Source organism: Passer montanus, unplaced genomic scaffold, assembly GCF_014805655.1.
Source record: "Passer montanus isolate IOZ18808 unplaced genomic scaffold, ASM1480565v1 scaffold23, whole genome shotgun sequence".
In the NCBI taxonomy this organism is placed as follows: domain Eukaryota; kingdom Metazoa; phylum Chordata; class Aves; order Passeriformes; family Passeridae; genus Passer; species Passer montanus.
This window is the reverse complement of record NW_024366926.1, coordinates 10504404-10527829: the sequence shown is the minus strand read 5'-3', so window position 1 is coordinate 10527829 and position 23426 is coordinate 10504404. Positions and strand designations below refer to the sequence as shown.

The 23426-nt window shown below is 38.2% G+C and overlaps 1 protein-coding gene across 2 annotated transcripts in view; it reads right to left on the bottom strand.

Moving 5' to 3' along the window:
• Positions 1-22968, bottom strand: part of CSGALNACT1 (chondroitin sulfate N-acetylgalactosaminyltransferase 1) — a 40835-nt gene extending 17867 nt beyond the window's left edge. The window contains exons 1-3 of one of the 2 annotated variants that reach the window (XM_039710469.1): positions 22841-22968; positions 22305-22373; positions 16033-16142 (exon numbers count right to left, since the gene is read on the bottom strand). The gene's annotated coding sequence lies outside the window, so the exon portion shown is untranslated. The remainder of the gene's footprint in view (positions 1-16032; positions 16143-22304; positions 22374-22840) is intronic. The other variant, XM_039710468.1, reaches the window with a different exon arrangement.
• Between the last annotated feature and the right edge of the window lie 458 nt (positions 22969-23426).

The following is a 23426-nucleotide window of genomic DNA, read 5'->3' as shown; positions in this document are numbered from 1 at the left end:
ATGTATTTCAAGTCTGAATTTTTGACTCTCATAAACCACACTGACAATCTGTGCAGGAGAAAGGGGCTCAAACCAAAGTATCTCTGTATATATATCTCCTCTCTGAGCTTCACAGTTTCTGCACTCCTCATGCTGAGGATAGAAATGAATGGCAAAAGCTCGTTCATATTTGCAGAGGCAGTGATCTCTTAGCACATGTGACATGAGCAATGCCGGATAATTCCATGTTTTTAAGTACTTTCTACCACAGCTTTTTATTGTAGGTATAACTCAGAGTGGCAACTCCAATTTTAGCTCACAAAACGTTGAAATTCCTTTTATTTTCTTTTTTTTTTTTTTCAGGAGAGGCAGTAAGTGGCAGAAGCTGCAATTAGGTTTTGTGTAGGTGTTTGAAACATCTTCATTGAATAGCAGCACATGTCACTGTGAGATTGCACTAGAATCATAATAATCTCTGAAATGAGCTGTGGGGAGGAGGAAACAGATGTTCCACCTAGACTTTAAGTGCCTTACAAAAATAGAGAAAGACATTCTGCAGCCACTTGTAATTTCCCTTGAACTTCTTAATTACAAGGACTGTGCATAGCACTGCAGACAAATTAGTCTGCTTTAAATGTTAGGAACAAGATTTTTCCTCTCAGCTTCTCAACAGAAATCCAAGACTCTCAGCAGAATAGGACATGTCACAGGGATTAAAATTTAGTCTCACATAATTTGGATACTTTATGCAAAAATTAATTCTATTTCTCCTTATGGCCAGATCATGATTTCTCAACTACTTCTCAGCCAAGTTCATCTGTCCAGGGCTGAATTAAACAAAAGACCAAATAAAGAAAAAAGCCTGTCTGATAAATTGACTGGGTGCACCTTCTTAGCCTTCTTGTATTGTCCCCTGTTAAAAATGCAACTGCTCCCTCTTGGGTTCACACTCACACATCCCAAACAAACTACTCAAAGTCTTAACATCTGGTTTCCAATCTTCAATCCAAATAAAGGATTAGCGAGAAATAGTATACAGAATGAAAATGCTAAATGGTATTAGTTGAAGACAGTAGACAACTTACAGTAAAACTCTTCATTTCCTAATATTTGATTGCAGAATCATCTTCAACAGAAAATATTACATTGTCACACATTCTTTTGGAAATTCTCAACATCTAACCCTGCCCACAGAAGGACAATTACACTGTTCCGCTCTGTAAATAACAATTATAGTCTGATCATCTTGCAAATAGGTTACAACTGATAGAAGCTGACTTCAAAAGAAGAAACCCTCAAAACTTTAACAGACCTGGAAATACTATATTTTTGTCTTGAAAGAGAACTGAAAAGTAGCTGCTTCATTCAAGAAGCAGCTTACATTCTGGATACTGCTATAGACTTCTTGCTCTGGAAGCTACAAAACCAGTGCAGAAGTCCTAACTTTTGCCTTTGATAGTATCTGGACCCCTTTTCTGCTAATTCAATTGGGCTCCTCTTATAAGGGTGAAGCAGTAACTTTATCTGCCATGCCACTTTAGCTGAATTCTGAGGTCCATGTGTACTTGTGTTAGACCATTCACTTACATGTGGTCTCACTGCTCATGAAGGGAACGTTCTCAAAGACAGTCCAGACCAGAAATCAAGATTACTCTGAAAGCCTTCTGCTGTCATATGCCGTAAACATGCCAGAGTTTTTTTAACTTTTACAGTAGCCATTATTACTGCTACAGTAGACATCCAGTAATAATGATTTCTTCTACAGTATCATTATTTCTGTTTTAGATAAAGCACACAAAAGGAGTATTGAGGTCCCTTGGTCCTCCCAGTACATACCTATTCTGTGTGTGGGTTTATCAATGTATACAGACAAAAGAGAGAAAGTACCATTGCTCTCTCCACTGTTAATGAAACTAGTTTAAAGTAAAAAAAAAAAACCACAGAGGATAAACAGTGATTAATTTCTAACTACATCTGAAAAGAACCGGTATAACACCTAAATTATCTCTACACACCAATAACATTGTTTTTTCTCATAAAACCCCCATTACTTCAAGTAACTGCAACAACACTCCTAAAGCTGCTTTCTCTGCCCCAGAACAATGTTATCTGTGTAAGACCTGGAAGTTTTCCAGAGATCAATAGTCAGCCATTGCAAGGGTCTCTATTAGGAATGCTATTTTTTGTATGAGGTACTCAGATTTCCATTTTAAAACCAAAACACATCACCCTTCTCTGCTAAACATGCTGATCTAGAGATGTGCGACCTGCACATCCTCAGTGCAACTCTTATCTGGGGGTGCTATAGGGCACTTCCAAAATCCTTCACAGGACTTTCCTGTGAGTTTCCACCACTCTGTCCCTCCTCCAGTAAGGACATGACAGATCCATGCCCTTTGGATCCAGGCTCCAAAGAGAAAATGCAGAGAAGAGATGACAAGCATTCAATGCTGCTGCCAAAATGCTGTGACTCACAAAGACCATCTCCATGCTACTACAAGAAAAAAAAATCTCTAAAAGTCCATTTCTCATTATCAGACTCTGTCCTGGAGTTTTAAGAATTCAGTTACTCCAAAAAAGTTTTGAACTTTGCTAAAATGGACACAAAAAATATGCTTTTGAGTTGAGCTGGAATTCAGCCTGGTCTTTTAAGAGCAAATTAGAAAACTATCATAGTTTACAGAAACTGAAAATTGATGGTAGGGCTGGACAGCTGAGATGTCCAACTTAGCCAGAAGATCAGCATCTTCTGAACATGATCATCACTTTAATTTCATTTAGGTGAGTACCATCTCTGTTTTGTAGATTGGGAAAAAAGGAGCATTTTTGTCCAATCATATGATGCTGTAGGAGCCCTATACAACATCAAATATAGCAGCATGCTGAGAACAGTTTGTTTTGGTAGGAAATTAGCTAACAAAATAAGGATAAGCTACAGCCAGAGAACAGCTAAATAATGCTGCTCTAATTTACTTCATTTTAAGATCTAATTCAACTATTTCTCTGTATGTAGAGAGCTTCCAGATAGACTAACTCAGCTTTTACATAACACCAATCTATACCAGCTTCTGAAATCTCTCAGAATCAGATTAATAAGGATAAAACAAAAAATCCTTTAGAATTGATTGATTAAAACAAATAATGGGATAGATTTTGCTTATCCATTTAATTCTGGACTTGGGAAAAAATGCTGTTATTTCACTTTGAAATGTTTAGACATGCACCCTCCATGATTTACACAAGCAAAAGAAAACTGACTCCCACCACAGGAATGAACAGCCATTCCTTTTAAGAATGAAGATGACCACAGCTTTATGAAAGTAAAAAGTCAGCAGCAGCAAGGCCTTTTAAAGTTGAACAGATCTACACCGATGTGGGGACACTCTGTGAATGCTTGTTGGCTTAGAACTGTCTCTTCATGACTGTTATAAGAACATTTTCTTGTACAAAGTTCATATTAATGTCACTTTATGCAAGGAACCCCAAGGATTCTGCCAGATGTACGTCCCAAAGTACCACAGCCAGACTTTCTATGAAATCTGAAGCCCAGTGTATGCACACCTGTGATGTAGATCATGAATCAGGGAAGGTTTAGCACCTATCTAATTAAGCAAAAGCATAATTTTTCTGTGCATGACTAAGTTGTGTTCAGAAACAGGAAAGCCTAGCTAGGCTGAGCTGCAGGGTGGAAAGCAGTTTGTGTCTCTTCCAGTATTTAACTAGGACTTCTTTAGTCAAGGCTATAAAACCTTTCATATGTTTAGCTGCCAGTCCAGCCCTTCAGCTATAAGTGCACAGTGCAGTGAAAGCCCCCTGATTTGAGAAAGGCTGTGAGGTGATAAAGTACAGTTACAGTGACTAGAGGTATCTATTCCATCAAGGTCATTGTAAGGTAGCAACAGAGTTTTAAGATGTTTAAACAATCCAGCCTGACCTGGAGATTATGTCTTCCTCTCCTTGCCAGAAATCCCTGGTACAGCTAGAATGCTCTGTACCAATCTAGATGTGGACTTGAACTTCATTAACTCCAGCAGAGTTGGCAGGGGAAGAGGTTTCCTCCCTCCTGAGTCCAGCATGTGGAAACTGAGAAGAGACATCTGGTTTCCACAAGTCTAATGTTATATTCTTATTGCAATGCAGAGCTCCTTGTACTTGAAATTAAATTTTCTGGGTAGCGTGGTATCAATACAGAGCTTTAAATAAAAAATTAAGATCAACAGAGACAACAGAAAAAACATTTTGACAGTTAAGGTGTTAAGGATTAGGTGGGTTATCTAGGCTCAGCAAGAATTAGCAGGATAGGAATTAATTTTGCTGACCAAAATGACTTTTAATCTGTGGTTTACATTACAGGAGAAAATCAAGTTTAAGACTACAAATTAATAATCAGGAAGCCAGAAAACAACTGCAGCTTGGCTCAGTATTAGAGAAGCTACCCAGGCTCTGCACAGAGCACCAACACATACAGCATTAACAGCTCTCACAGCTCATGTACCGACCCCAGCTGCACTGATCTGCATTTTGCTGTCAGTCTGGCCTGTACTGATTGGCAGGAAGGGGCCAGGGATCTGACTCAGCCCCCACTTCCTTCCTGCTCCAGGTTAGTGCTTACTCGGAAACAACATGCCACAAGGTCTCCTTCGTTCATCACCACTTTTTTGATCTGTGGTTTTGGTCAAAGACCCAGCATTTCCTTGATTCACCAGGAAACCATCTCAGCAATTCTTTGAAAAGCCCAAACTCTTTCAGTTATTTCAGTAAAACAGTTTTCTCTTTCTAAAAGAAGTTTCCAAACAACTATTCCATTTTTTAATTTGGGGCTCACTTGAATCTCACTGACTTCACCTTTATCATTAAACTAGCTAATTCTTTACTATGGGAACTTGAAAAGATAAATCATAGCAAAGTCTTTGCAGAAAAGGTCTAGGCAGAGATGAAATAAAGGAAGGCATTTTTATATTTAATGTCATACAGTCTTCTATCCATTTGACCATGAAATTCTCCTTCCAAAAAAGGAATTTAAAAAACCCCAAACCTGAGGACAACCAAAAATTAAAGAACTATCTTGCAAAACACAGCTGTCTACAAACTTTCATTCAGGTCAATTGATTTCAACAGAATGAAGATGTTTATCATTGTATGATATTTTATCACTTATATAGATTTTTTTTTTAATAAAATATTTCAATAGGCTGAGAATGACTACTTTTTTTTAACTTAACAAATCACAGGGCTTCAAATTTCGAATTCCTGTCAGTTTTTGTATCTTTGAAGCTGTCAGAATGCACACAAGTCCACAGAATACTGCTTTTGGTCAAATGGATACAAGAAAAAAATTCTTTTAATGTTATGAAAAATGTCTTCACATTTCTATATCATTTAGTTAAGTAAACTAAGCCACATTTTCAAGTGTTAATGAGACACCTGCTCACAGTTACTTTGGTTTTCATCTCTGATCTTCAAATCATATTAAAATGGAATCTATCTTTCAATTTCTTTATAAGATACCTCAATTCAAACAAGCAGTCTGATATTCTATTTTACACCTCTCTGATATGCCAAATTACCATAATAAACATAATTTCTCATTGTTCTTTAAGAAATTTCACTTCCCTTATTGACTCTATTGGTATCTGAGATTAAAACTGTAGTTTATTAAGAAGATTTTAATTGTAGTTATTGCATATTGTCAGTAGCTCTTAAACCCAGCCAGAAACACATTAAATGTTAACAGTTCACATGAGAGGCATCCTGGTTCTCTAACACAGAGCTGATTGATAACATAAATAAAGCCCGTTTCCCCTACCAGCAAGAGCTATCCTTTTTTCCCCTTTTGTTAAACAGGAGAGGTACACCCTGCAGTCAGCTCAGCATTTCCTGAAAAGTTCCAAAGAGCCTATCCCTTGAAAGAACTTCAGGCTTCAATCAGAAGCAAAACCATTTAATGTGAAGTTATGAAATAATGCACACAATACGATCTTACATTTTTCTGTAAGATTTTTCGATCTGTAACATTTTTCCTCCTTGTCCATGAAAGTATCTGACTTGGTTTAATGTAACTTTGTATCAAAGTTGATGCAAACAATTTTTTTTTTTAAGTATAGGTAAATTTTTTTTCAAAGAAAACAGTTTTCTGCTTATCCTTGTTCCTTAGGTGCAATGTTTTTCAGAAAACAGGAATAGAGAAAAAAGTGTAATCTCTGGTAGGTAATAGCCTCCAGAATACTTGAAGAAAAGAAGTTTCCTTATGAGTTGGAGCTTCAGGCTACTAAGACTTTGTTTCTCTCCACATGGAAAGCTGTCTGCAGATGACAGCATTATTTTTATTTTAACAAAGATTGGCTAGAATGTGTGCTGGCACAGCTATGTAAGCTAATGAAACAAAAAGAATTAATTGCTGCTGTGCCTTTACAGTTTTCTCCTATTCCATTGGAGAAAGGGAATTAAGACCCTTATAATATTCCACAGTTCTCTGTGGAATATTAAAATCATAACATTTTCAGCACCAACTCATGGCAGCTTAACTCAGCTTAACTCCCTACATCTCCACTACTTTCTTTCCCTGTGTTGTTCTATTATCACAGAGTAAGGATTCAACAGGGGCTATTAGAAGCAGCAGTGAAATGTCACTGCAAATAGTTCATTAGTCCCTAAAAGAAAAATCCTTCTCCTATGGATGTAAAAGCATCTCCTTTTTCCAACTGCAGTCAAAGTAACAGGGAGTGTTTTCCAGGACTGGCATCTTAAGGACAAATGTCAAGAGAATTTAATGGCCTTTTGTCTAAAAGAGGAAGGAAAGTAACTGTTGGTGGAACATGTTAGCTGTTAAACAGCAGCTGAAAGTTCCTACAGGAAAGAATGAAATATGAGCAAATGTGTCGGCATGTGGATGTAGACCATGTGATAAAAAGCAAGTCATACCTGGTTTAAACAAAATTCACAGAGAGGGAGAATTTTTAAGCACTAGGTCAGTGCATGCACAGGGGATTTTGGTGGTTTAATTCTCTCCTGTGGCATGTACCCTTGACAACAAATTTTGCATTGAAAGCATGACAAAAACTCAGTGAAATTGAAGAAGCTATGGGAAATCCCTACGTTCTTAAAGGAATATAGATAAGGAAACTGCCTGATAGAGCAGATGACATCAGCCATCTATGTAAAGGTTTACATTGCATCTCTTAGAGGATACCATGTGCTTTGGAAGGTGAAAAAAAGATCTTGCATAACAAAGAAATATTTTTAATGTTTGTGATTTTGATGATCAATCTATTCCCTGAGCATAAATTTGTGATTTTGATGATCACTTTATTCCCTAAGCATAAGTTTGTATTTTTGCAGATATGCACAAGAAACAATTCTTCTGTTTGGGAAATGTTACTTTCCTTCGTTACTCCTCTGGATTTTTACCCCGATTTTGACTTCCATTGCTACAAAATTGGTATTTTCCCATCTCCTTGTCAGAGAAGTTGCATACTACTACATGTGTAGGTACTGCTTTTAGCTGCTTCTGAAAGAGAACAACCAATTTCAATAGCTACTCTTCTTGATCAGGACTTCTATTAAGTTGCAGTAAAAGAGGACAAAGAAAAGTGTATTATATATAAATAACTGGAAAGTTCAAATAACGTGATTATCTTGCAGACAGTCATAGGCAGAACTCTCCCTTGTTTACTGTAAGAGACATGCTGCTGAGAGATCTCATTTATTACATTACCTAAGGTCAGGCTCCTGCACTTACCTCCTGAATTGTCTTCTGGACTCCATCCACCCACATTCCTGATGGGAGCCCAGGGAATTTACCTGGCTAACTTAATCACCTGAAGAGCCATCATCACACAATGCCAATTAACTTATTTTACATAATTACAGTGTGTTCTTACTGCCACAACTGAACTAAGGTAACATGCTATGGAGTGGAAATCCTCCTGATAGCTTTTACACACTGACTTGCCCCCTGTAAGACTAATCCAGTGTCCTACTGTTTATTCAGTTTATTTCTAACTTCAGTTACTTCTTCAAGATTACAAATCATCAGCCAGCCTGAACAGTGCAATAGTTCAGCGTATCTCCAGCAAGTCCAACCCAAGATGCACTCAGCAGAAAAGGGAAAGAATACAACAAAAATCAGATGGTTTTGGCCTCCCCTTTGGTTTTATACACCTACTTCTCCTTTATTTCAGATATTCTACCTCAAAAGATACAGTTGACTCAAAATATAAAAAGATGCAAGAACCAGGCACCAGTCTGAGTTAACAAGCTGCTTGCCAGCTGAGGAGTCATGCACGCATCCATTATTACAAGCCTAAAAATAGCAAGCCGTTGAGAAGCTCTTAGAACAGCAAAATGTAGCATATTGATATAAAAGTAATTTGTGGATGAAAGAAAAAAGATGGTAAGAAGCTATTTCAAAGAGATGGTTAAAGAAATAAAGCAATTTAATCCCAACTTCCAGAGGCAAATATTGCCATCATTATCAGTGATGTTGGAGCCAACTGCTCTACCTGGGGTCTTGCTGCATTCCTTTCAGAATGTCCAGGCTCCCAGGCAGTGGGGTCTACTCCAGATGAAAGCCACACAATTTCCTATCATTCCTTGCACACTCTCTAGGTGTTTTTCCGACCCATTTTCTATCTTTCCCCAGCAAACCTTCCCAGAGCAATTGTGTTCCTTACTGTTCAACACTTGGCACAGTAGAAGTCAGGTACAGTTAGGCCCTCAATGAATCTGTTATGACAGCAAAGCATCAAATACCAGATGATGGCTCACAGCTTCTTCTTTCTCCCTAACAGATGTTCAGGTCACTTCAGAGGCCCTGGCAGAACCAACTTGGCTGGTCTACTGAAATGACACATCAGTGATGGCAATCAGCCTGGAAACCTTAAATATGGTACAAACTATGATTCCAGCACAGAGGAAAAAGGGTAAGAAAATGGTGAATACCTTGAAATTAGAACTCTGTAATCTCATCTAGCCTTTAAAATCAGGAGTATAAAACTAAATACTGTGCACATATTTCAGCTACACAGTAAGGTTCCTCATTTGTTGACAGATCTGGAATTTCACATGAATCTGTCACATAGCAGCAACTAGGAGGAATTTGAAGAGCTAATGTGAGGTACATACAAAACCCCCAGGCTGCAGTTATAGGATAGACCTTCTATATCCATTAGCACAGGCAGAAAAGGATTCCCAGCCTGAAGAGCCACGAGCAGCTGAGAAGTGGCTTCCTCAGATGCTGAACTGCACATGGAAGTCCCTCTAGATATAGGTCCCTGGTCCTGGTCCAGCCAAAGGGGGCAAAACTAAAGACAACTAGATGTAATGGGTGGGAAGATTTTCTTTTAGGCAGCCTCCTTTTCCAGAGTAGTTCAATCTAAGATCCTTTCTCTGAGCACAAACTGCACTAGAGGCTCATGCAATAGAACATTTGTTAGCAGCACATTTTATGGCCTGAAAAGAAATGAAGTTCAACTGCTTATGCTCCAAAGCACTGGCAAAACACAGCGATCCCTCAGCTCAAACCCACTCTCACTTTAGCACAAGTGATAACCCAAGCTATCACTTTAGCACAACACTGCAAGAGGCAGGCTATGCTCATTAGACAGGTCAGCTCTCAGGTGTGATCCACTTCAGTCTGCAAAGCTGACCAGAAAGAAATCACAAAATTATGAGAAAAGGCTTCCACCACACCTGCAGAAGACAGCCCAGTTGTACAGTTTAAACATTTTCTACACCAGAAGTGCTTGATTTTGAAGACCCCAGCATGGCCATTTCCTGGTATAATAAACACCTGATCAATCTCAGCTGGAAACACTGCATCCATCCCTGGGAACACTGAGGAGGCTTTCTAAAGGACACACTATTTTTTTTTCAGGGGTAGCAGGGTAGCAGTGAGGTATCTAGATAAGGTTTCTCACACAACTAAAACAGTGCACAGACTACTTGAAAGGAGATGCTAACAGGAGATGGTTTGCTGTGAAAGTAGAGCTCAACTTTGAATTTCATTAGAGAGATATGGAAACACTAACAAAAAAAAATCTTATAAAAAGAATATTACTGGGATGGTCACTATTTTTTTTTCCTTTGAAAAAAGGGAAGTTCCACAAGGAGTTAAGGTAATCATGACATGATACTAGAAGAGGGACATTTGTAATATGTACTACTAATTCTACTGTAACTGAAAACCATCAAGACACACTTACTTACCTGTGCCAGAGACAAAATACTCTGTATTCAAGGAAACATAAAATCAGGAACACTGACACAACGCTTTATTAACACTTGTCAGATAACATGAAGAAGCCACACCATTGATTTCAGTAACTACTGAGAAATCAAATGAGAAAGAATTTACAAATTGTAATTTCCTACTAAAAGCAAATCAGCTGTGGTGATGGAAAACAAACATTCTCACACATCTGATTTTATGCATCCTTGGAATATTTCAAAAGTGCATACATAACATGAAAATTATTTTTAGAGCTTTATTGCTGGATACATTTAGTTAACTTTTGCTACTTTCCCCCCTGTAAGTGGGCATGTTCTCAACAATTTTCCCTTTTATTCTGGAATGCCATTGTGATTTGGTATCAGGAGACTTAGGGTTTGTCTTATTTCCCAAAGTACTTGAAAGAAAAAAATGCAAAGAATATTTATGTACCACCTAAATGGAAAAACTAAATTATTACCAAGGTCATAATGATTTATTGTGGAAGTTTTGGTTTCATTTTTAAAGGAAAAAATAATAATTATGTTCTTTTCAAGGCAAAGAACAGTATTATCTGCTGAATGTCAATCAGTACTGGTTCTCTGTAGAGCATTTTGTCAGTCCAAAACATCAGTTCAGCAGTAGTAACTGCTATTAATGAACATTGCAAGTATTCCATCTGATCAGAGCCATTACTTAGACCAGTCCATGCCCTGACTTCATTGAAAATTACAGTAATACTTTTTTAGCCTTTAGTTAATCTATTCAGTATCAAAATGTCAAATCCCTCTGATCAGCTCAGCACATACACTGTGATTGAACATCTGCAAGGAGCTTCAGAGGTGCTTCGTACCTTAGTGTCATGTGCACAGGGTCACTAATGAACAGAAACACAAACCTTAGAATTCATTACCCAGCTGATGCCATTTAAGCTCAGCAATCAACTTACAAACTGTGTATGCAAGACAGGAGATCACTTGCCAAGATGACATTTACAGTCTAAGTAAACAAGCAGCACAGTCTAGATTTCCTAATGCATCAGGCTGTTTGCAGGCTCTGATTGCTGATGCTTATTGCTCAGCCCACATGCATGCAAAGAAGCCATATGGTTGTGAGAAAACAAACCACTCTGCTTAAACCTGAAACCTCTATCCTAGGAATCAGAAGGGACTGGGTTAAATGGTGGATTGTGCTGTCCTCCTCCAGTCTCCACCATCAGCATTGATATACCTTTGTTGGAGCTATATGGACCCGCTTTGCTAAAGGGATGGAAAAACATGTTTGGAAGAAAGAAGTGAGGAGTAAACAAATGGAGACAAAAGATGAAGGCATTTGTGGAACCACTTAGAATTACTATGTTGCTAAAATACCCTTGTAATGTGAGGAAATTGGCTGTGAGTAGGTTTGCAGCTGCAAAGAGCCACAAAACCTCAACATGGTTTGAAGCGGTTTTGCTGAAAGGAAGCAGCTGTAGTAGCTGGCCTGGATTCTGAAATGTGTTTGGGAAAAAAACCCCAACAAAACAACAAAACTTCCCACATGTTCAAGACGTACATATCTGCAGAGAACATCAGGAGAGCCTTAGAGAGCTCAGCAGGGCCTGGATGAGAACCACACCTCTTCCCAGGAAGGAGTGATGAATGCACAGGGACCCTCACTCAATTTGCTCTCTTATTTTCCCTGTGCATCCTCTACCAGCTTTTGTTCTTCCCAAAGGTAGGCTGGGTTAGAAAGCTCTTAACACTCCTCTTTCCACCAAATGTATTTATCTGAGCAAGTCCAAAAGGCCTGATTCCAGCTACAACAAACTTTCTGGGCACCTCTGACTGTTACGAAATGTAGTGACTCAGCCAAGCTACATCAAGAAGAGAACATATTTTATTTGTTTACTGGAACTTAATAAACCAGGGCAGGAAAAAAAGAAAGCGTCTGAAAATCTGAAAGGACACATATCCTCATCTTAGAAAGCTTAGTCCTTCTCTCTGACCCTAGGCAGGTGTTTCTATCTGGCTTTCTGCCTCCCTGTACACTTTTGACTGTTTGTCTCCCTCCCCAGGCCCATAGCTCTGCACTTCAGACATTCCTAGTCACCTGTCCCATGATGCAGTTGAATCAGAGGTATCAGTGCTTATTTACAACCAGCATTTCCCCACTTATGTTCCCATTGCCATGGTGAGCAGCAACAGAGCCTGAAATATAAGGTCAAAACATAGCCTAGATATCTCCCACAAGCCATATGGAATAATCATTTTCTGAGGAAATTTCTGGCAAAAATTTGCGCTTGCTCTCTGACCAAAAGCACACCTCAGCTCAGCACTCTGGACTACTAACTGAGGTTCTGAGACAGAGAACAATAAACATCCTTAGAAAGCTTGAACCCAGATTCCTCTGCAGAAACTGAAGAGGGTCTTGCCAGTACTTTATAGGTTATCAATGTTACTTCTTTGATCTCTGTCAGCCTCACTGTGTTTCCTTCTACCATGTGGAAGTTCAGGGCCATGGCACATATATGTACTGCTTGCCAAGCACCCTAACATCACTTCATGGGAATTTATTATTATTTTTCATCTTTCAGAAGCTTTTCAGCCTATCCTTGCATAAATAATGTATGACAATATAGATTGCATCTGAATATATTTGTGAAGACAAACTAGACCTCTTCCCCAGTTACTATTCCACTGAAAATAAAATGTTGGTCTGCGTGTCTTGGATTACTCAGAAATAATGCAGTTAGAATCACAATACAGTTATGTGAACTGTATCAAACTAATCAGACATCAAGACAGAGAAAAAAATAGGAGAAATCAGATGAACCCTAGAAAGAGACTTCAAGTCCAGGCTGACAGGACTGCACATACTGAAATACCTGAGGAAAGATGAAAATTATTGTGGTCAGAACATCACAATGTAGGCCAGCCTAAGAGGGAGGCTGTCCACTTGGTGAAAACCTGGACCAAAGCAGATATTCAGAAAAAGGAACTGTGTTCTGGAGACAGGTATGAGGACACAAAGTATGAAGCACCAGAAAGGCAGAAACATAACAATATACAATAGCTGTCTTGTCTCAGCAGGAGTAAAAATTAAATTACTGGGACCTACCAGATTTCAGTATAAATTGACATTTGTGGGCATTAAATAGGATTATTCAATAGATGAGAACACAGAAGTGCAGTATGAACAATAAGTGTCAATATATTAGAGTGGTGATACTGCAGCCCACTTTGGTATGCTAGGTTTGATGAATAATACACTGGGCAAGACAGAAGCTTTTCATTTCTGTGTTACCTCCAGTATCACCTCAGCCTTCTCTGGAGTAATTTTAAAACAGCTATTTTGGAACTTGTGAAAACAAAGGCACCTCCATGTCAGTTTTAGCCTGGGGGACTGTCAAAAATCCAATTCTAGCTGCAGCTTGTGTAGAATCAAATGCAGACTCAGGCCTTAATTTTGACGTAGGTATCACAACACAAAGACATCAGCTGTTTTTTCCTCTGTGAATTGCAACAGATCTTCTCTACTGATAAGTTTTCATGCCATAGTTGCATTCTGATCTGAAAAACAACAATGCTATTTAGAAATTCTGCTCCTCTACAATCTTGATGAATGCAAGTGAATTCATTTTAATGAATTTTTTATCCTCTTTCACCAGCAAGATGAAAGAGGATAAAAAATTAAAAAGAGATCAAAATTAGAAAAAAAGATGCAATATCCAATGAAAACAAATAAATATTTAGTCAGAAAATAGGTATAACTGAAGGGAAATTGCCCTTTGCAATAAAAAAGTTTGGCCTGGCTTTGTTGTTTCAGTCCTAAGAGATCTGAAATGTTTGCCTTGAACTGCTACTGACCATACACATCAGTTTGATGAGAAAGACCAAAAGTTTAGTATCAAGTGTGTACCATAAGCTGAGGAGCAACAGCTCAGAAGTTGTATCATTCAGCAGGCAAAAGTACACTACAGCTTTCACATAGGGAAGTAAGTCCCCTCTTGAGGAAAGGCCATAGAGCAAAAACACAAGGACACTGGAAGAAAGAGCAAAAGCTCTCAGAGCATTGAAGTGACCACTGTGCAGCACATCAGAACTTTCCAAAACACTACTGCACTTTCTAGGTCATCACATGCAGGTTCCAATATCCTTCCAAAGGCAGAAGAGTCTGGAAACTGGTCTGGAAGATAGTCCTGATCAATTCTTAGATGACAGATATACATGTCACTGTGTTATAAGACAGAACAGCAGCATATACAAGCCAAGTCTCCTTCCTGAAGGTAAGATGATCCCATGCAAGTCATTTCCCCTTCTTAGTATTTCCAGATGTAGCAAAGACAATAATGATGATGCCCACTGTATTATGCATTTAGACAAGATGATGAAAATAAACAGAAGTGGATATGTACTTAAGAAGAAATAATGTGCTGTGGCTTCTTCTCTTCACTGACTATCATGCAAGGAATCTTAACAATATATTGAACTGAGATGCATCTGGAACTGGACAATCCAGATTCAACCCGAGCAGTGTAAGAGTTAGCATAATTATTAATACACTGAATACTACTTCTCCAAAAACCTTAAGGTGAAAGATCAGAATTCACCTCTAGATCAGAATATCACCTCTAGAAGGTGGGAATTTTTCCCTCTCCACAGGTATGTTATCATAGATATTAATTGGAAAATGTCTATTTTCTTCAAATAGGAGGGAGAAAATGTGCCCAGACTGGAGATGCCCATGGCAGCTGCAGTGAGGAAACAAGAAACTAAAGAAGTCTAGACCAACATGAAAGCTTTTAACATGCCACTGTAAAGGTTCAAGTATCCTTTAGACAGAGTCCAACTGCCTCTGTGACTTTCAGAGTCAGATGATTTTATCCCCAGTCACCTTAAGGATGGTGCGTACTCAGCTGAGAGGAGCAGTGGACACAATTTAACTCTCATTATTTGAATCCATAGATTTTTTTTCAATTTCTATCTTTTTGAAAGACAACATAAAAGTGAAAACACAACTCCTAAAAGAAACAGCAGAAAAGTCTTACTGAGCAATCATATAATCATAGAACACCAGGTTGAAAGGGGATTCTTCGGGGGACCTCAGGACAGTTTTGCGGTGGCACTCCCAAGGCAATGCTCACATCACCTTCCATCATGAAATCATGCCCACAAGCTTGTAATCCAGCCCAAGGACTCCAAAGAAAAATGTAGTTGTCAGCTGTACCTGATATTCATCTAAATAACAGTCCCCAGCAGCAAGAAATTGACACAGCATAGCTATTTATGACACCAGCACTCTGTGATCTGCCTCACTCACACCTTCTCTCTTTCCTTGGTAACTCTGGAAAAGAGCTTACCCTTCCCTTGGACTCCCTTTGATAGCAAGAGACATCCATTTGGCTCTTCTCAGTGGAAGGAAATCCTCATGGATCTAAGGTACCTGTGACAGCCAAGGCTTATCTATACCCTCTGGTTGTTTCAGCACATTAATCAGCCCAGATGAAGACTATAATGGATGCAAGGACTCCCTGATGACTTTACCCCCAAAAGCCAAATCTCTCCTTTGCCACTTTATAAAAGTTGAAATATTTATGTGGGAATGTACCAATATCAAAATTCTGTGTAAGATTTTTTAACTCTAGGATGGAACTTCAGAGACAAACTAAAGAAATACACTTAATCTGCTCTGTGAGTACCAGCACTTCTGTAAAACAAATACAGCAACAATGAAGGATGCAACATCTTTGAAACTCAGTCTCATGCAGCATAAATACAGTCCCCTGATTCATCCATCCTCTTTTCTACCTCCTCTAACTGACTACATTTGATTCATGCATACGAGAAAAAACATCAGGACAGTACCGTTAGCTGCACTACAGGTCGCAGAAGCACAAATGGCATGGAACGTCTAAGCCTTTTAATAATGATGCTCTTCTCCCCTGCAGATCACCTGGCACGCACAGTTCAGCTCTCTGAAAAAATAATGCAGTCACTCCCTGATTAAATTACTCCTGGAGTGGAAAAGACATTGAGCAGCCTGCCTGTTTCAATTGGCTGTGTAGTGACTGAGCTCCATGAATATGGAAATAATTAGAAATCCTAGACCAATATGGAGGAGGACGAGGAATATGTGACCCACATAAAGGGCATGCTGGAGTTGCATGAAAGTGAAATCACAGTGTAATATTAAACAAGTGAAAAATCCTTGATATCAGTGATGGAGGTTAGAAAACAAATGAAAATTTCTTCAGTAAAATGCCAGAGGGTTCCAACTGAGATACAAAGCCTTTTCAAATGCATTTTACAGGCTCCTTTCTCCTAGGAAAGAGGTAAAATTGAGATTTTATTTTAAATCCTAATTTATAACTCTAATCCACACCTTTGTGTCTCTTTTGCTCTTGATGTGTAATAGGTTTACAAGATTACTAAGTAGCTGCCAGACAAGTTTTTTTACTTGGGCTCTGAAGCTTTGTCCTTAGCAGTAAATAGCCCAAAAGATTCTAATCAGAGTATGAGAAATGTACAAGTACCGTAGGAAAACCAAAAAGCTTTACCACCAGATGAGCCCATTTTCACCAACTCAAGCAGATGAACTGCTTGAAAGAAAGTAAGAATATTACACCCCTGAATTTACTGGAAAAAATCTGTCATATACATCTGTAAAATCACAAAAAAAAGCCTTCATTTTCCTTGGACGTGGTCCACTTGTCCACCTGTGCTAAGCAGGAAGAACCAGCACTCCAGTATAAGAGGTGCTTTGGTGAAATTGAAGTGCTCTGCTTCCCACATAGTTCTGCAGCTGGAGTACATGGCACATCCAGGCACCCCATATAGCTCTGTCTCTCCTGCCACTCCCTGGGACTGCTGGCAAACAAGGTATGTAACAGCAACCTTCTTCAGCTTCTTCTACCTGGCTCTCATAGCAAAAGGCAGATCCAATAGCAAGGAAGAGAAATGAAGTCTAAACCATACTGGACAAAGGCAAACATCCATGCCCATTGAATTCTAAAGTGTTTTTGTCCCCATTTGAAAACTAGGGCCATCAATTCATAACAATATTTTTAAGGGGTTCTGAGATGTGTTCTCAAAACAGGTTTGCAGGTACCTTATATTTGCAAAGATCTAGTTTTTTAGTGTAGTTAGTTCCTAAGGATTTTAGAGTGAAGCTTTATTTTCCTTTCTCTAATGCTAAAAATTTTCCTTTCATTCCTTTAACATTACATAAGTGCTTTTCATTTCCTGAACAATTTTCAGAGAAAGCCGCTATATTTTTGGAATAGCTTATTAATTCATAAATTTATATACATGGTTCAATTAAGCATCAGAAAACTTCACCACTAACTTTTATCTCATAAATCACCTTACACTATCCTGTAAATTGAAAGGTCAGTGGCACATTTTCTATCCCTGTGGCTCAAAAAAATCTCTGTATCAATTTTTAAGCTAGTAACTACTACTTTCATAGCAAGTTCCTTAATCTAAAATATTTCTGTTTAAATTTTCTAGGATTAGAGGCAACATTATGATGTGTTACATATTCCCTTCAGACAGTTTTTTTACTTAATAGCAGTATGATGAGAAAAAAGCAGCGCAGATAACATGATTCACTATGCACACCACTGTATATTTTGCTAATAGCTTTTTACAAGTTTTCCCAAAGTTTATTTTAAATCTCTTCCCTGAAATCTAAAGGCTACACCTTCTCACAAATAAAATAATACAAAGTTTCCTGTGAAAAGGGTGTTTCAAAACTGTTACCTCTATTTTCAGACTATTCTAACTGAAGAGGAATGTTTTTCTAAAATACTGGCTTCACATTAAAAGCACACTTGGGAGAGACTATTTGATGTAAAGCTCCTCCTTTCAGAATCAATACAACTCAAAGTTTCCCTCTGTGAAGAAAGTCGGTACGTACGTGGCCATTGTAAATGTTAATGAAAATATCAGTTGTAGGAGACATGAATGCAAAGAACCCAAATATAGACATACTCTGGTCTGGGCAAGCTGAAATCTAACTGTCCTATCAGGGGTTGGGTGACTGGCTACAAAAGCTAAAAAATAACAAAAGAACCCAATGCACCTTCAAAACTGGAAGCCACTTGGTTCACTGAGTGATTACCATTGATCCCTGGCACATGTAGCTCTGCTTAACTCTGTTATGATCATGGCCAGCACTTTCATAACTACCTTCTATTAAATCAATTCATAGGGGAAAATGCTGTGAAAAAATCTTAAAATTACACAAGTATTAAAATCCCACTTTTAAGACTGAAATATTCTGCCCTCCCAGATATAGTTGAAGCACCACCTTGGCAGCAGGAATGGCAGCACAGGTGACATAACATCTCCTCACCTTTCACCATTCACATCCCAGCAAAAGATGTGAGTGCAACACAAACCACTGACCATCAGTACTGGTCTGGGTAACATGAAACTCTCTGAAGCTCTCTGCCTTGGTGCATGTGCCTGGGAGGCCTTTGGATATTCAATCACTCCTGTGGTTTGAACATTTTGGCCCATGATTATTTATTAAGCCAACTTTCAAAAGAAATTTTTTCTTAGTAAACCAGGTAGAGTTACAGATCACTCAACTAGTTTGAAAACTAAGTGATTAGAATTTCTAAATATGGCTATACAATAAAACATAATCTAGTAGGCAAAACTGACCTAAAATGCAGGACATATAAGTCCAGCTTTTGGTTCTGCCACTGGCCCACTGGCAAGATTCCATGTGAGTCTTTTCACCATACACAAAACAGGAACAATAAGAGAATTGTCTCAAAATCTGAACTACATTATAAGCAGATTATTAATAGATATATTGGGCTGCAGACTTTTGGCTTTGAAAATCTTGATCCAGTTTCTTATCCTGGAAAGGAAGCTGGGATTATTCAATTTAAGAACTGTCAACTATTTATAGAGTCAGCTACAAAAAAAATTCTTTTAAGAAATAGCAAGCCAGAAACCTCTTGCTGCCTCAACCATCTCCAGTAGAAACAATTCCCAGCGGCATCTACATACTGTTCCAAGGTTGCTGGAGTGCATATTGTTCCATGTCTTCTTGCCAGTAAATAGCCAAACCACTGTCAGACACAGAATGGAAAGGAAAAAGGAAAAAATAGTTCCGAGGATTTAACTTCAGTAGAGTTTCTATCACTGTTCTGTTACTTTAGGAGGATGATGCTCATGTCCAAGTGACTGAGTAACATTTCTCTGTTATCAAGGCAATGCAACCCGATCTAGCGGAAGGTGCCCTTACCCATAGCACAGGGGTTGGAACTAGAGGATCCTTAAACAATGTTCAATGCTAATGCACTTTTAAGGTCATTCCCATTGGCATGGAACTGGGCTAGCATAGTACAGTTTAGCCTAAAACACATAAACCTGTTGGGGATGAACCTGAAAACAGAGCCCAGAAATGTAACTACTCTAAAACTGAGGTACCTTAACAAAACCAAAAAAACATACAGCTCTCCGCTATCTTCTGACAATCAACTTTCTGTCTCCATGTCAGAAGAAAGACAGAACTCTGCATAACATTGAATGTGTTAATTTATTCATTGGTAGATAATACAGCTCACCATGAAGACATTTTTTCTGAAAACTAAGTCCCAAAGGGGCATAAAGACATTTACTCCTATTTTGACTAACCAGTCAAGTATAAGAATGTAACACCCACACTAATAAAGATATCTGTGAGTCTCTAACAAAGAAACCATTAAGGACAATGATGACATCTTATCTGGGTAGACAAAACAACTGGGGATGAAAGATTAACACTGCACTGTCTGAAAACTTTTGTAGCACAACTGAATAAAAAATGAGAGTTTCTTCAAAAATCAGAAAATGGCCTGAGGTATGCTGGTGTGGACAAAGAAGTGGTGTGACAGAGCTTTCTCCCACCAGAGGGTAACTAACTGATGGAGGCTTGTGAGCAGGCTTTCTCCAGTAGATGTGACCTGAAAGGTAAGCTACATGCAAACAAAAAAATTTTGTCAGAAGAGGATCAAGTCAGCAGGACAGGGTGAAAGAAAATAGAAGCTAGGTGTAAATAGATTCAGCATTTTTGCCTTATGTTTTTTGTCCATATCTTTCTTAAGTGTTTCTAAGTGCATTGCTGATTTAAACTGTTACAAACAAAAGTTTATAGTGCATTTCCACTTAACCCTCTTGACTTGTGCATGGTTTAGACTAACTAGCCTTTCCTGGCAAGACACAGACCAGGTCACAGGGGTAAGAAAACAAGCATTCACTTAACCAGGTAACAGGAACCCAGTTTGGGGCATGCAAGGAGAAATATAGCAAGCCATGAGCTCTGCTACATTGACTAGGTAGAAAGCTGACACCACAAATATCAGGGGGAAAAATGAACACCTTCCAGTAACTCTTGGGAAGTAAGAAGGATCGAATCCAGTAAGATACTGCATCAATTTCAAAGATTCCAAAGAACATACCAAGCCACCCACATCACTTATCCTACTTCCCCATTCATGTTTCCTGTCAAGGTAATGTCCATAGAAATGCCAGCACATCATGGTGGGAGTCTAATAAGATTGAAAAGCAGTGCTGGCTAACAAACCAGAGATCAGAAGGGAAGGGGGGCAGCCCAATACACCCTCTGCCAGGGATGGTGAATCAGAGATCCTATCTATCTTGTTCAGAATACATGTTCTATAAAGACTGCATTAGTTTGTTATACTGCTTAATTTAAAGTTTTTTAAGGAACATTAGACTTGAGATAACTTTAAGAATAAGGAATAAAGGAGATTTTTTTTTTACAGTAGAAAACAGGTTGCAGACATAAAGTGGGTATTTGCACTGTGACAGGGTATGGATTTCTAACTCCAAAAAATAAGATGACAGAAAATAATAAGATTTGGTGTAATGTTGATTAAAGAAAGTTAATCCTCAATGGGTTTTAAAACACCTTAGAATTAATTTATTCATTCGAGTATTGTAAATGCTTACAGTGGTAAATATTTTTGTTCTGTAAAACAAAAATAGTTTACTGTAACTTTGTAACTCTGCCCTCTATCATTCCTTACCCCATCCCAAGTAAAGAAAAACTCTTGACAAACTGCTAAAGGACACTTCTTAATGGAGCTAACACTAGGTGGAATTCAAACACCAAACAGCTTCAGAGATGTGAGGAGCAAAACAACATAGATTTAAAACATCTTGCTACACCAAAAGTGTTTCTGGACATGCAGAACAGCATGTCTGCCTTAAAAGATGCAGACTCCCCTTGTAAGAGATGCCCCAAATATTCAGATGGATTGATTTAAATAATGAGAAAACTATAGAAACCATGAACAAAAATCTTTAATTATTAAAACTGTAACCTTGATACAGAAAAGAAAGATTAACATCCCTTGAATGGTAAGCTCTTAAATTGCTTGAAAAGAAATATGAACAAGAAATAGTATTTTCTAATTCCCCATGCACTAATCATAACTCACCAATAGTTGTTTCCCACACAAATCTATTTTCAATGCAGTTGCATTGGGCAATGTTGCAGTGATACCTTTCAGCTATTCTGATGCTCAGAAATAATGATTCAACCTTTTAAAGCTATATACTTCCTGTAAGAAGCAACATTAAGTAGACAAGGAAGTAAACAGCTTGATATGAATAACTATTTTATTTGGACTGGTCTTAAAAAAGAATACACAAAAAGCACATTGTATATGTTTTACAACAATTCTACTCAAGTTAAACATTACCATAAAAGTAATTCTCTTACAAGGAAAGTGATTCACAGTGGAAACAATTTGAAACTCAGTTTTACAAAGTTTGCATAAGAACTGCCCACCCAGGTCAAGAAATCCACTCACTCCCACACAATGTGATAAGGACAGAGGACAAAACCAAAGCAATTACCAAAAATGATCTTTCATTGATCCAGAGAACACAAGCTAATAGGAACATGCAGATATGTAGCAGATATTGTTGAAATAAAAATACAGGATTTTAGGTCTCATATAGACAAGGAACAGTTTTGTGACAAGTATAAACAGATTTTATCAATAAGAAAAACAAATAGCAACAGGATAATCTTAGCAACTATAAAGAAAATAAATACCGCATCTACTTCATAGTCCAATTTCAGAGATAAGGATAGAAAATTGCCTTACCTCAAATACAGCTTGAAGAGAGACATTAACAATATGCCTACATCCTTTCTTAGTTCCCTTGATAGCAATCTAAGAAGAAATACAAAATAGCAAATAACTATCTTTCCTTCAGACAGCATATGCCCAGGAATAACATGCTTCCAGTAAAGTGTGCAGAAAAGAAATAAACAATTGAAGCTCAAAAAGACAGTCCTTGCAAAAATAAAAAGACAAGAACTTTTTATATTTTAAATTCACAGTATGATTTATTATGTTTTAAGGGAGTAGAGACATTCAGCAATTAGATAATATAGACTTAACTGTGATATTACCTCAATTCTCACTAAAATATTAATTCAGTACATTTGTCTACAAAAGGAAGATTGCAAATTTATCACCACAGAACTGGAGACATAAAAAGATTCCTATTCCAGTAGTAGGCACACATGGGCTCACACGATACAACCTTATTAATTTGCTGTTTCCTCCCATACGACAGTGCTTACTAAAGCTACACTCAAATGTTAAATGCTTTGGTCAAGAGTTCAGTCACTGACCTGCAATGAAAGCCTTATGTTCAGCTCCAACATTTTCTAACAGCAAACAAGGAAAAAAAATGGTTTCACGGAATGAACTGTTAGAAAAGAAAATCCTCACATAAGCTTTCCCCGAGGGGGAAGAAATATCCACAAGCTTTAAATTGGCCAGGCGGATTTAAGAGGAAGCAAAAAAAAAAAAAAAAAAAAAAAAAAAAGGCAGCTCTTTCTGTTGCGTCAAAGAGCCCACTGTGCAATAGGAACAGTGAACAGAGTTGTTAAACTGGCAAGCTTTTGCTGAAGACAGCTTTTCAATATGCTCTCAGCATCGTCTCCCAGGGCTGGCTGGAGACAGTCCCACTCCTCTTATATGGGCTCTACTCCTTCAAGAGGCAATCGCTCTTAAGGACAGTTTCCATAAACATACAGTTCTCCTGCCTTGGCTGCACATGATGAGGGCAATTGCACACGTACACACACCTGCATTCAGAGAGCAGACCTGCGTGCACTTGGGGAAAATGCAGGCACACTCAAACTAGCCATCATTACCTTGGCTTAAGAGCAGGATGCTATTGATGACTGACTGCTTGCTAAAACTCCCTTCCCC